Genomic DNA, 13,104 nt, shown 5'->3' on the forward strand with positions numbered 1-13,104 from the left:
AAGAATCCATAGAAAATAAAGAAGAGAAAATGAGTTCAGATGATAGCTTATAGAGACAGAATAGAAGAAAGGGAAAAATAATGGTAATCATAACCAAAATAATAATCAAGATACAACCAAGAAAAAAATCAATAATAATATATATTCACCCCTTCTCATGGAGGTTCCTGATGATTTAGGCCCAAAGCTAATACAAGGGAATGTCAAAGAGGCCCTCCTCTTCTAAGTTTGAGAATGAGGAAATTCTGGTTGAAAATAGTCAAAAGAAAGAGAATTCTTACCTCGAGTTGAATGAAAACTATGATGATGTCTTAATTGAGGATGTTGATGAAAAGGAGAATGCTTCTAATCACTTTTGGAATCTTAAGATCTTACTTATCTCTCAAAAAAATTCATCAGTTCACTCTAACGGTTCTAAACTTAATGAAAGTGAAAGCAATCTATTCTCTAAGGGCAAGGAGGGAATAAGGAAGGGTAAAAATAAAAGATAATCCCCATTATTAATTCCCTTAACATTATATGATTTAATTGTAAAGTGCTAACTAGAGCCAAAACTCTCAAGAGCTAGATGAGAGATCTCCATACAACTCTTGACATAATTTTTCTCCAAGAGGTCAAAGTCGCTAATAAAAGTCTAAGTAAAAATATCAATATAATACATCAAAATTGTATTCATGCTTTCATCTAGCACAACCACAAAAGTAGAGGTGCAATGATTGGGATAAGCAGCAATCTCAAAGGTCTGTTAGTTAAAACCACCATAGATGTCGAAATCAGATGGGTTGCAGCCCATACTAAGGACCTAGAAGAAATTGTCATATCATAACTCTATGCCCCATGTTCATCCTAGGAGAGAAGTTGCAAATTTCATGCCCTATAATATTGGTTGGTGATTACAATATGGCGGAAGATACAAGTGATAGGTATGTAATGAAAGGTCAACTCATTTTAGCCAATGAGAAGAATGCTTGGATGAATTGTATTTCATACCATGGGTTGATTGATATCAATATAGGAATCAGATATACTTGGTTGACAATCATAAGGAAAACTCTACTAGAAAGATGAGATTGGATAGGACCTACATTTCATCACGAGTGCTCTCTACCTATTCTAATTGCACTCGTAAAGTTATCAAATATCTCTTATTGTCTAACCATTATCCCATTTGACTATTCTCCCCAATAATGCTAATGTTATAAGAGTAGAATGGTTCCATACAGATTCATCCCTATATAAAAGCCAAGCGGTGAGCAAGAGAATTCAAAATCTTTGGGAAAGAGCCTTTGCCAATAATAAATACCTACACTGGGCAACTATAGTAAAGACTACACATGACCTATTGAAACATATAAAAAGGGAAAAGATTAACAAAAGGTAAAAGATAGAAGACAAAAATATGTTAGGATAACAAAACTAGAATCATAAATCAATCTACGAAGAGAAAATCCTCAAGAAGAACTACTAGAAGTCAAATGCATAGACTCGAGATCCTAGAAGAAGAGGAAGCAAAAAGCATCAAAATATATATAGGAAATTGGTGGGCCGGGAAAATACATAGACCCACTAAGGAGATGTTCAAAACAATTAAAAAGGAGGAAAAAGGTATGGTGCCATGAAGGAAGAGAATCTTGAAACAACAAGACTATCCTTTGAGGAAATCTTTTCTTCTCCTATGGTTTAGATGCAGTAACTAATGGTAGCTAGAGCTAAAGAAAGAAAAGTGGCCAAAATCAGGCCCAAAGTGGTCCCACAATCATTATCCCACATTTTGGACTTTAATCTTATAGAAATACAAATACATGACAATATCAATAGCCTTGCAAATGGGAAAATCCTAGGCCTTATGAACTCCCCAATGAATACTAAAAGGAATTCAAAGAATTTATCACTCTACCCCTCCTCTAGGTGTGGAGAGAATCCATAAAATTCATTGTACTTCAAATAGACAATAGTTAAGAAGTTATAAAGCTAATACATAAAAGAGATGACAAGAGTTGTCTCTCCAACTAGATACCACAATCACCTGCCTCTCAACAACCTACAAGATAATTACAAAAGCCCATGCTAGAAGGCTAAGCCCTCACACATTGATGGGATAGTTGAGAAAGGAGCAAGAAGGATTGTTAAGGTAGATTCATTCTTGACTCTATAACTAGTTTGTGGGAATGATTTAATATGCAAAAAAAGGATGCAATATTTTCTTTTCTTCAAAATTGAATTTGCTAAAGCCTATGATAGGTTGGTGCTTTATACTCTAGTCCCTCTAGGACATGGGGCTAGGAAAAAGATGCATCAAGTTTGTAAGTACCCTGTTTGGTAACGGAAGTGCCAAAGTAGTAGTTAATGGGGAATTGTCAACCTCATTCACCTTGTATAGGTCTATTAGGCATCCTCTTACTTTTTGCCATATCAATTAATACCCTAGATTGGTTAGTTGAAGAAGAGATAACATAGGGTAGGCTTAAAGGACTCGAGCTACCAAACAATAAGGATAGGATTTTGAACTTATATGCTGATGACGCAAATGGAACAGTAAACAATGACTTCTCATTCATTAGAGCATTCTAGAAGTGCATTCAAGTCTTTTGCCTTACATTTGGATCTATAGTCAATCCAGCCAAGACTGAAATAAAATGACTAATAACTCTCCCTCCCAATGCACCCTCCCCCCCCTTCTTATTGCTAATTGATGAAGGATAGAAGGAAATAGAAGAATGAAAAGTCTTTAAGCTACTTCATATCCCAATAGGGTTTGGTGTAACACTCAAACAAAGATGCGAGTGGATATGAACCAAAATTAAAAAGAAATCAGAACACCTAAGAGGTCTACAATGAGGTTTTGTAGGTAGAATTGTGGTTCTCAAACACGTCCTCATACCTCTGACATATATTTTATGTCTTGTTGGAAGCTAGCCACCAAGACTAGATTGAAACATCTTAAAAACTTGGTTAGAACTTTCAATGGCTAGAAATAATGGGAAATTCAAGCTCCCCAAAGTAGCATGGAAAGATTGCACTCAACCCAAAGAAGAAGGAAATCTAGGACTATCAAACCTAACCAAATTGGCAAAATGGATAGCAAGAGCATTCCAAAAGGAAAATGAGGACTAGGCCATCCTTGTCCTATGGTTGTCACACATTCCCACTTTAGGAATACCCTAGATGGAAAGAGCATAAAGCAATCATAGTGGCATATAGTCAAGCCAAATAAACTGCCAAAGGATGCTTAGACTTTCTAAAAAGTATTTGGAGTGTGGTGTTCCCATTTAAAGAACATGTAGGGCTCTCTCTAATCAAGAATTTTACTCCCCTAATGCGCCTCAAGTTCAATCTAGTTCAACATCTTTCACTATAGTAGTAGAGCAACTCCCCCTGGCACACAAAGTCTCTAAACAAGGGATAACCAATTAACAAGATATATGAGACTACAATACAGGGATATGGAAGGTTCCAAACCCTCTTATCAGCAATTCAACTTGTCAAGAGAGGGACTTCTCTTAGTACTACTTAGAGGTGCACCACTAGGCTAAATATATCTCGTCCCTCACTCACATTATCCAAAACCACCTTACTATCCAATACCATCTCTTTTGGTGGCTTTTCTCAAGTCGATGGTTTTCATTTGGACAAAAAGATTTTGGGTTTTCCTAAGTCCACTTCACACACCTAGTTAGGCTCTAAGAGAGAATTCTTGGTCCACAAGCTTACAAGTAATGTGTTTACTTAGAAGCCAAGGTTTGATGTGATGTTGATGGTGCCTTCAAGGATGGATGTATGACTCCTTGATTTTGACATGTAAACCAATCACCTTGCTTGGATATGAATGTTGTATCCTTTCACTATACACTAATAATTATTAACTAAAAATTGAGAGAGCACACAAATTGCATAATAGGGAAAATAGAGACAAGAGTGAGCCATTGTTATGGCTTAAATATTGGCAATGTATTATTGGTCATTAAGACTATTGAAGAAAGATAGTGGAGGGACTAACACATGGCCCTCCTCCTCTCTTGCATGCATGGAATCTACCATGAATAGGAAGATATAGGACAATGGGGGAGAGACCTATGGAAAATGCTCCATGACCAAAAATGGGACCTCCATAGAGATGGACTATGAAGCTACTACAAAGGGCGTTGCAAAGGATCTTGTCAAGGAGGAGAGGGATGTTAGAAGCGAGCCTCACTTCAATAAATTTGTTCTAGGACAACGTGTGCACTTCCCCAATCACAAACACATTTATTACCACTATTACTGCACAAGCACCCTTATCATGGAACCAATGGTGGCTTTCACATACCACACACACTATGCCATTCTCCCCACTCAAAGAAAAGGATTCTCCACCCACAATCTAGTGAACAAGGTAATGACAATGTTTCGTAGATTTTTCATATTATTGGCATCTTTTTTTTACTTTACAAACAAGAAAAGGAAACCTTGTGTTCTTACTACCATAGAGTGCTTATTTCTCCCCTAAGAATGTCCTTGTGTATGAATGCCCTATATGAATTGCTTTTGAAGACATGCCAATCTAGTTGGATGATGAAGTTGCATCTCTCACAAGTGCCTTGGGCAAGGTCTTCTATGTTTCAACAATGGCCTTTATTATAGGAGCTCTCAAGCCTAAGCAAAGGCCTCTATATTGTGGGGTTGCCAACAAGAGAGCCTTAAACTTAGAGATCCTAATGGCTTTGAAATTGTATTGCAAGTTAGGTCCGAATGTGTGCTACCTCTGTAAACAATGTGGGCACTTTGCCAAATACTATTTATCTAAACAATGGAGGAGGTTGGTTGGGCATATAGCAAAGGTGTAGAACAGCTCGAAGATTTAGGGAGACTTTAATAATGAATAGAGGGTAAAGCATCATCAATTAAAGAGGAGATGTATGAGGAGGAAGAAAAAGGTGAATACAAGTAGTGTAGAGTAACCAAATGCAAACCTAAAGTGGAGATAGACCAACTCAGATAGAAGTGGTCACATGGCTTGGCTGAAAGCTTAAGGTAGAGATAGGTATCTAATAAGGAAAATATTGACTCTTCATTGTCCAAGGTTCAAAGTAAACAAAAGGAAAGGTAAGATATCACTTAAGAAGTTGGCACGTACCCCCCCTTATGGATAAAAATTATTATGTTGAGTTGAGGAACTAGTTGAAGAAATCTATTATTAGCATGGATTGAGCATCTAAGAGCATCACTACCATTTCTTGGAACGTAAGGGGCTTAGGCTTAGAGAAGAGGAAGGAGGTCAGATATGGAATTTTTTGCACAAGAGAAAGTTTGATATCTTGGCCCTTCAGGAGATTAAACTTCTAGAGGAGAATGCATCAATCCTTATGGCATGTGGCCATACTACATTGGCTAAGGCTATAAGAGAGACCATGGTAGCACCACGATATTGGTTTAAAAAAATTTGTAGTCGGGTCTTTGCCTATACAATGTTAAGGGAAAACATGTTGGAGGATATTTAATCCTACATATTGATAGAGGATATTCAATATCCTACTCCCCAACAACCTTATGCATCCACCTCACCTCTTAGTTTATGGATCCACATATCACCCACTTTTTGGGCCCAACTATACCACCCACTTTATGGATGCACCTACCATCCACTTTATGGATCCCACTTTCTCACCTACTACATTGATCTCTTTATGAGGTTGTTGTGAATAATACAACCTAGCTATTTAGCATGTTGTGATATACCTTCTACACTCACTGTCCTCCATCTAGGATCTATCTAGATTAACATCGAAACTCGTAGGAGTGCATGGGTGGACGGAGCCTTCAACCATCAATTATATTAGCTTGGTAAAGAGAAATATATTTTCTCTTGTTTTCTCCCAATCCCTCTTGTACTTGTGATTGTTGTTATCTTATGTTGTTCTCTATTTTCTTACAAAAAGTATATTGTCGAGGTGAGGTCTAGGCTACATGGCTTTAGTGAGTTATGCCAATATATGAGTGTTGCCTCTTTATGATGTTATGAGACCAATCAACCTTGAGAGATCTTGAGAATGGCTAAACTCAAGATCCATTCATTTAAGCAATCAATTCATTCTTTATCTTAGTGAGTCAAATTTAATAATAAGTCTCAATTGTTATACGTAATTTCTTAAGTAAGGCATAGGCATAGACTAATGTGCATTACTTAGTTAATTAAATAAGTAATCGACATGCATTATTGATAAGAGTCAAAATCTCTAGCGCATTGCTTCCATCATTTCATGAAGTCAAGGTATGTTGCAGTATTCTTTTTATGAAGCCTAAGTGAGATGCATTACTCTGATCTGGCATGAAACTAGAGTGGGATGCATTTTTTATGATAAGCCTAAAATGGAATGCTAATTATGACGATGCAATCCATCACATATCATTACACAATTTGCATTGCAAATCCTTAGAGAGCCTCTCTCTCTCTCTCTCTCTCTCTCTCTCTCTCTCTCTCTCTCATGTGTGCCCCCACCCACACACGAAAACATACTTGCATTGTCTCACTCCAAAGCTGGAATTCAATTTAATAAGCGTAAGTCTAAAATAACCAAGCATTCAAATAAGAAAATCCAATAAGTGATCAGCTGGCATACAAAAGATGTGTTTACACGTGCAGCTAATGGAGATAATTTATTTATCTTTTTAATATTTGTTCAAGTGTATATGTTTCATGTCTCTCGTCTTTGTCGTTTTCGCTTCCACGGCAGTAAGCTTCGTATCTTTGCTTTTTTGGCAAGAAGCTTCAATGGCGCTCAAGTCTGGGACGCTTGCTTTCGTGGGTGCACTTGTGGAAGGAGGATTTAGCTTGTGCCTGAGCGTCAAGTGGCTCCGTCATTGTGATGTAGTCAAGGTAAGGTAAGGGGTAAAGCTCCCTCTCTTACATCAGAATCATTCGAATGTCCCCTCTCCACAAGACAATCAAAGGCTTTACGGTTGTGCGTGAGAGTAAGAATAATCATTCATGCTGGTTCATCGTGGTAATAGGAATCGAGAATGAGGACACTTCTCCATTATTACTCCTTGCCCTCGTCGAAGTTTGCTTTGCACTAGGGATACTATTGCATTACTGCCCTTTGTTTTAACAGAATACTATAATGGTGCATTGACAACAAACCATTGAATTTAGTACATGGCAAAGTGGCAATGCCTTCACAAAGATTCAAAAAACCACCTTCAAAGCCAAAACAACTAGCAAAAAGTGGTGTTCGTTGCTTAAAGGCGGTTCCGGAGAAGCCAAGGTGGATTTCTCCTTTTAAGAGGCTATTCACATGGAGTTTCGATTTCAAAGAGGGAGAGTTTGAGCCATGATCCAATAACATCTTTGGAAATTTCAAGATCCTTCAAAGAGAGATTGGTGAAGAATGGGCATGTTGAGAGTGGGAGAGAGAAAGAAAAGGGTCAAGGCTGCCAGGTCTACAAGGGCGATTGGGAGGAGAAGAAAAATGGATGCAAGAGCTTAAAATTAAAAAGTGAGAGGTGTCTTTTCACCTACTCAATTTTTTCATGGGGCTGAATGAAAGTGTGCCAACATGTTTGTACTAGGCAAGACGAAACAAAATGGAGAAGAAAATGCAAAAGCAACAGACTTATATGTTGTTCAAAGAACAAGTGATATCTTACTAGGTGATATTGTAGGGACTTCAATAAAAAAAGCAAGCTGCCAATTAAGACAAGAAAGAGAGGTGCCTGTTCAAAGGGCGGTCGCTAATTTGATAAATATTCTTCAATTATGGTTGATAAATGAAGGTTTATTCCATTGAATGACAATTGGGCTGGTAAATCCCAAGAGGCTACTCTAGTCTAAATACTTTCTATATTTGTTAAAATCAATGATTAATTCTTGGTAATATTGAACAGGAAACTAATGAGTCTTGAAGTTAGGTTTAATATGATGTGCTCATTTAGTTCTATGTCATCATTCCAAGCTTAACTTCAACAAAGTGAACTACAATCTTCTTTAATGCAATCTTTCACAAGGTTATAATATACCACACTTTTTTTTGAGATTATAAATAGTAAAGAAAGCACAAATATCAAAAGACGGTAAATGGCACCTTCCCCTATAATTATGAAACAATGAAGAGGCTTGTCTTAGCTCTTCGACATAATGCTTGGATAGCATGTTTATGTGTTTTTTATGTAATGGTTATGCTTTCATGAAGTAATAAGTTAATTCTTTATCAAGAAATGGTGAAATATCAAAGTTACTACACCTTAGACTTTGACCAATCAACTTTCTAGTTCTTGGTTTTAATTTTTCAAGGTACTCTTCATCAATATGACGTGCTAGTAATGTTTTCAATTAAATCTTATTAGGTTCAAAAACTTGTGAGTGTTTTATATCTCATCATAGTTTAAAGCATATATTTTTATTTTGCTTAGATATCATAAAATAAAAACACATTTAATTCACCAAAATTAGTATGATTCATATTACTCATCTTTTTTTAAAATGCATTTTTTGTCCAATTGTTATTTTTAAGCAATGGAAAGAAAGCCAAACTCTACCAAAATACACAAGATCAATTTACTTGAACATTGATACACATGTCAACCTAGTTGTGACCTCTATATAGGCCTCACATGGTTGGAGATGAGCTCAACAAGAGAGGAAAGTTGGTTCTAAGAAATTGTGATGAGAAAGAAGGGGGAATGACTTATTAAGCCACCTAAAATGGCTTTTATCAAGTTATTTATTATTAGTTTTACTAATAATCACTATCTGTTTAAACTGTAGCAAATCAATTGGTCAAGACATGGTGGTTCCAACTTATTTATTTGTTGGATTGATTTCTTTGTTAATTTTGATTTTTCTTTTTAAAGTTTCTTTTTTCGCTAAAAATGGATGTTATTATCATTGGGACAAACTCGCAGCTAATTATGACATCATTTTGTTTAAAAAGTAGAGCTTAAGTCTTTAGTTAAGTCTTAATATTAGTCATTATAATAGTTATTGTTACTATTATTACTTAATGCTTTTTTTTTTTGGCATTGTGATGTTACTATGACTGTTATGGCTATTACAATGATCATTACTCTAGCTACTCAGATTGTGGTTGTGACTAAGGCAATTAATACTAAGGTTACTTAGACTTATTATTGATACTTGTATCATTATTAAATCTGTCTAATTATCAAATTGTTACATATGCAAGCTAATGGGATGCTATTTGGCTAACTCGAGAGCCTCAAAACTGTAAGATAATAATGAGCTTTTTATGTCCAAAGATGTTGTTCTTATCACTAACCTAACTTTTACAATTAACTCAGTTTGACAAACATGATTATTCTGCTCATAGGGCTCTATAATAACATTAGTAGCATCATCACTATTAACAATGGCTACAATATCTTAATGCATTGAGTAATACTAGTGTTGGCATACCATTCTCAATCTTATTACGAACATGACTATCATGCAACTATTAATGCTATAGATAATATCTATGTGCTAGTCTCAAGGGTCAATATCTCAATAACTTTAAGAATTCCTATGAGTGGTAGGCAAAATCCAGTAGGGGTAGCAAAATTTGAGAGATAGGGACTAGTATTATTTTTTAATTGTGACAATCAAGTACATTACAATTTTATTATCGTTCTTTGTTTGGAAATGAAATGTTTGGTCCAAGGTCATAAAAGCTTTGTCTGGAATGATGATGGTATCACTAATAATTTTATTTCAGAACAAATGGTTAGAAGAAAGATGACCCTTAGAAATTGTATATTTGAATTATAAAATCAAAGTTATATTTCTACTAAGAAAGGGAAACGAGAATTTTGTATTAGGTCTTACATTGAAAAGCAAGTTCTTGTTGCATCTTTGGAGTAAAGTGACTTTATTCTAGGTACTCCTTGGTGTCATTAATTTAACCCATAGATTGATCCTCACAACAACAAGAAGGAGCATCGCAATAGCACGTGTTATAGAGCCCCCAAAGCGAAGAAAGACATCAGACAATCCCCAAAGAGGATAAAAGATCTCCTTGGTGAGAAGACTAGAAAATAATATTTTGTGTAAGAACATATCAACAACAAAGAAAATAGGTAAGCATTATCATCTTATTTCATATTTTCTACATTGAACTTGGTTCTTAACTATGATTTCTGCTATATTTTGTAAGTTTTTTTCATGTTTGACACATTAGTGCAATGGATTTGGTTTAGTGTGCCATTTATTATGGAGACACTACATGCATGTTGCTTGCATCATAAGTGTTGAATTGCAAGAAAAAATAAAATGGATGAGTACCTAATACTCATCAAATTATTCTATACAACAAAAGAATTGCATGAGGCATGGTTTAACAATAGAGGGTATTAGAAGTATAGTATAGGAACCCTATGTAAGCAAGGGTGCATGAGGAAAGGTGAGGTGTGAATGGACTGAAGGGCAAGGGAAACCCTAATCCTAGCCCACAATGAGGATATATAAACAACCTAAAGGTCACTCTCAAGTAGATGAGAGAGTGTACCTTGTTTGTACTTGAGCAACTTACTAAGCAAGATCTTTTTCTTGTACTTGAGTTGTCTTCTCCCTCTTGTACACACATTTTCATGCTTCTACTCTCATATTTCAACATGGTATCAGAGCGACCTTTGATCTATTGAGCTTTCCCTATCCATATCTCAACCTAATGCACATGAAAAGTTCATTTTTCAACCATATCTCTTAACCTCCATATTGAAGCTTGGTTTTCTTTAGTTTTCTTCTTACTAAAGTCATGAACAATGATCCTAATTACTGACTGAGCAAGATTCAAGTTCATTTCAAATTTGGAAGCTCAAAGCTCAAAGCTCAAAGCTCAAAGCTTCTTGCCCTAAAGGTGACTCTCAAGCTGACATTCAACCAGACTCCAATACAACCACTTCACTAAGCTTGGATACTTTAAACACTACTAATCATTAATTGTTGGTTAATCTCAGCAATCTGAACGTTTTCAGGTCCTAAGCATATTCATTAAGTGCTTAGTCATCATCATCTTACTTGACTATTATAAGGCTATGTGTTAGATATAGACACATAGACCATTTTCATCTCTTCATCTAATGTTATTTGTTTGGTTAGACATCAATTACTTTCAGCCTACTATTTACTTGGTTTAAAATATCATTTCATTTTCTTCCACATCTATTGCCGCCTTGTAAAGGATTAGACATTGCTATTTTCTTGTGCAATCAATAAGAGTTTCCTATCATGGCATATGTTGATGTAAAGCCTCAAATCCGTAAGTTTGATGGAAGAGACTTTCATCCATGGCAGGTATTAGTAAAATATAAAATGATGGAGAAGGGTTACTAGCCTTTCATCAAAGGGACCAAGGCCATTGATCCATCCAACACTATGGATGTAGAAGATGATGAAAGAGCCCAAGCCATAATAATGTTGCACTTGGATGAATCCTTAATCCACCACATTGATCAACTTGCAACTACAAAGGAGACGTAGGCTGAGCTCGAGAAATTGTATAGTGCAGGAGAAAAGAACTCCAAAATATTCCTTGAAATCGAGTTTTTCAGCTTAGAATACAAGTAGGGAGAAGACTTGGCAAAGTTCATTTTCCACATGAAGAAACTAATGGCCTAATTAGCTTCGGTCTAAGCTCTAATTATTGCTGAAGAAGATGCCATTGCCATTCTATTAAAAGTTGTAAGGAAAGCCTTTTCAACTCTTGTAACTATCCTAACAAATGTACCAAATCCTACACTTGAAGGTTTCATACAATCTTGTCTAGATGAGGAGAAAAAAAATCAAAAGGAAGGCAGCACCAACTTAGCATCTACCTTAACAATCCATGATCAACTTTGAGTCCATTCTGTTTTTACGAAATGTTCATTTTGCAACAAAAAGGGACATATTGTAAGAAAATACTAAAAAATATATACCAACAAGATGAAATGCAATAAATGTAAGCAAACATGACATATCACCACCAAATATTCTAACTCCCTTGAAGTACCAAAAGAATTGGAGGCCAACTATGTCTCTAAAGCACCTAATGACAGATTTTTACTTGAGCTCTCTTCTCCCTCTTGTGCACACATTTTCATCCTCCCACTTTGATATTTCAACACAGGGAAAGTTTACTAATGATTGATCTAATTGTGATCTTTCAAATGATTAGTGGCTATAGTTTTTAAATTATGGTATCAAAAGAGTGATCTACCTTAACTATTTATAACCTAGTTTTTTCAAAGATTGCACCTTTCTTTTCCATGAGGTATACTAGGGTCCCCCTTCATGTGGGGAGATTATGGCCAAGCTTGCTAGATGCTACGCCTTTAAGAGATACAATACTACTAAAAAAGACCCAATAGTAGAACATAGAATTGCATGGAAAAAGTTTAGGTAGAGCATGTTGATCATGTGAAAAGCAAGCCTAAAGGATTGAAGTGGAAGTTGGACAATTGAAAGAGGACCAACATTGCATTTTAGGTTGGGCTGTGTGGGCCCATTAAGAAGATGGATTGCGCATAGGGTGCCAAGAATATATGTATCGAAAAGGACAATGTATTGAAGTGTGGAATCTTTGTAGCAGACTACATTTGCAATTTGGAGGCCATTGATCATAGGATTCTAACTAGGTGCATTATCATTCATCCCCATATCCAATGTTCAAAAGTTGTATGACACCCTTGCTACTCACTCTATGACTCCCATCTCCCATACAGTGTACTAGCTTTTTGTATGAAATTATCCATATCAAAGCCTTTTCTGGTATCTTTGATATCAAAGCCTTTTCTCGTATCTTTGATAATTTCAATTATTTCTAATCTATAGTTTTTCACATGTTCTTAATATTTTGTTTGCTTTTGTATTTTTTGCTACTGTCGGAATCACTAGGGTCTAGTTAATTATGATATTCTAGGTAGTATTATGTGATACTCTTATGGATTTTAAAAATATCAATGATAATCACCTATACATTTCTATGATAACTTTTTCCAACACAAAAAATGCAGCCATTTAGTTATTTTTATTAAATAGGATTTTTTTGTCCCTCCCTTGAGTTTCTTTTATTTTAATAACCACCTGATGTTCTCAAAATACCAAATTTTCAATTGAACACATACTGTCATCTCATATTACCAAATTTGGTATTG

Source organism: Lygodium microphyllum, chromosome 3 (assembly GCF_053477565.2).
Source record: "Lygodium microphyllum isolate KBCC chromosome 3, Lygodium_microphyllum_v1.1.10, whole genome shotgun sequence".
In the NCBI taxonomy this organism is placed as follows: domain Eukaryota; kingdom Viridiplantae; phylum Streptophyta; class Polypodiopsida; order Schizaeales; family Lygodiaceae; genus Lygodium; species Lygodium microphyllum.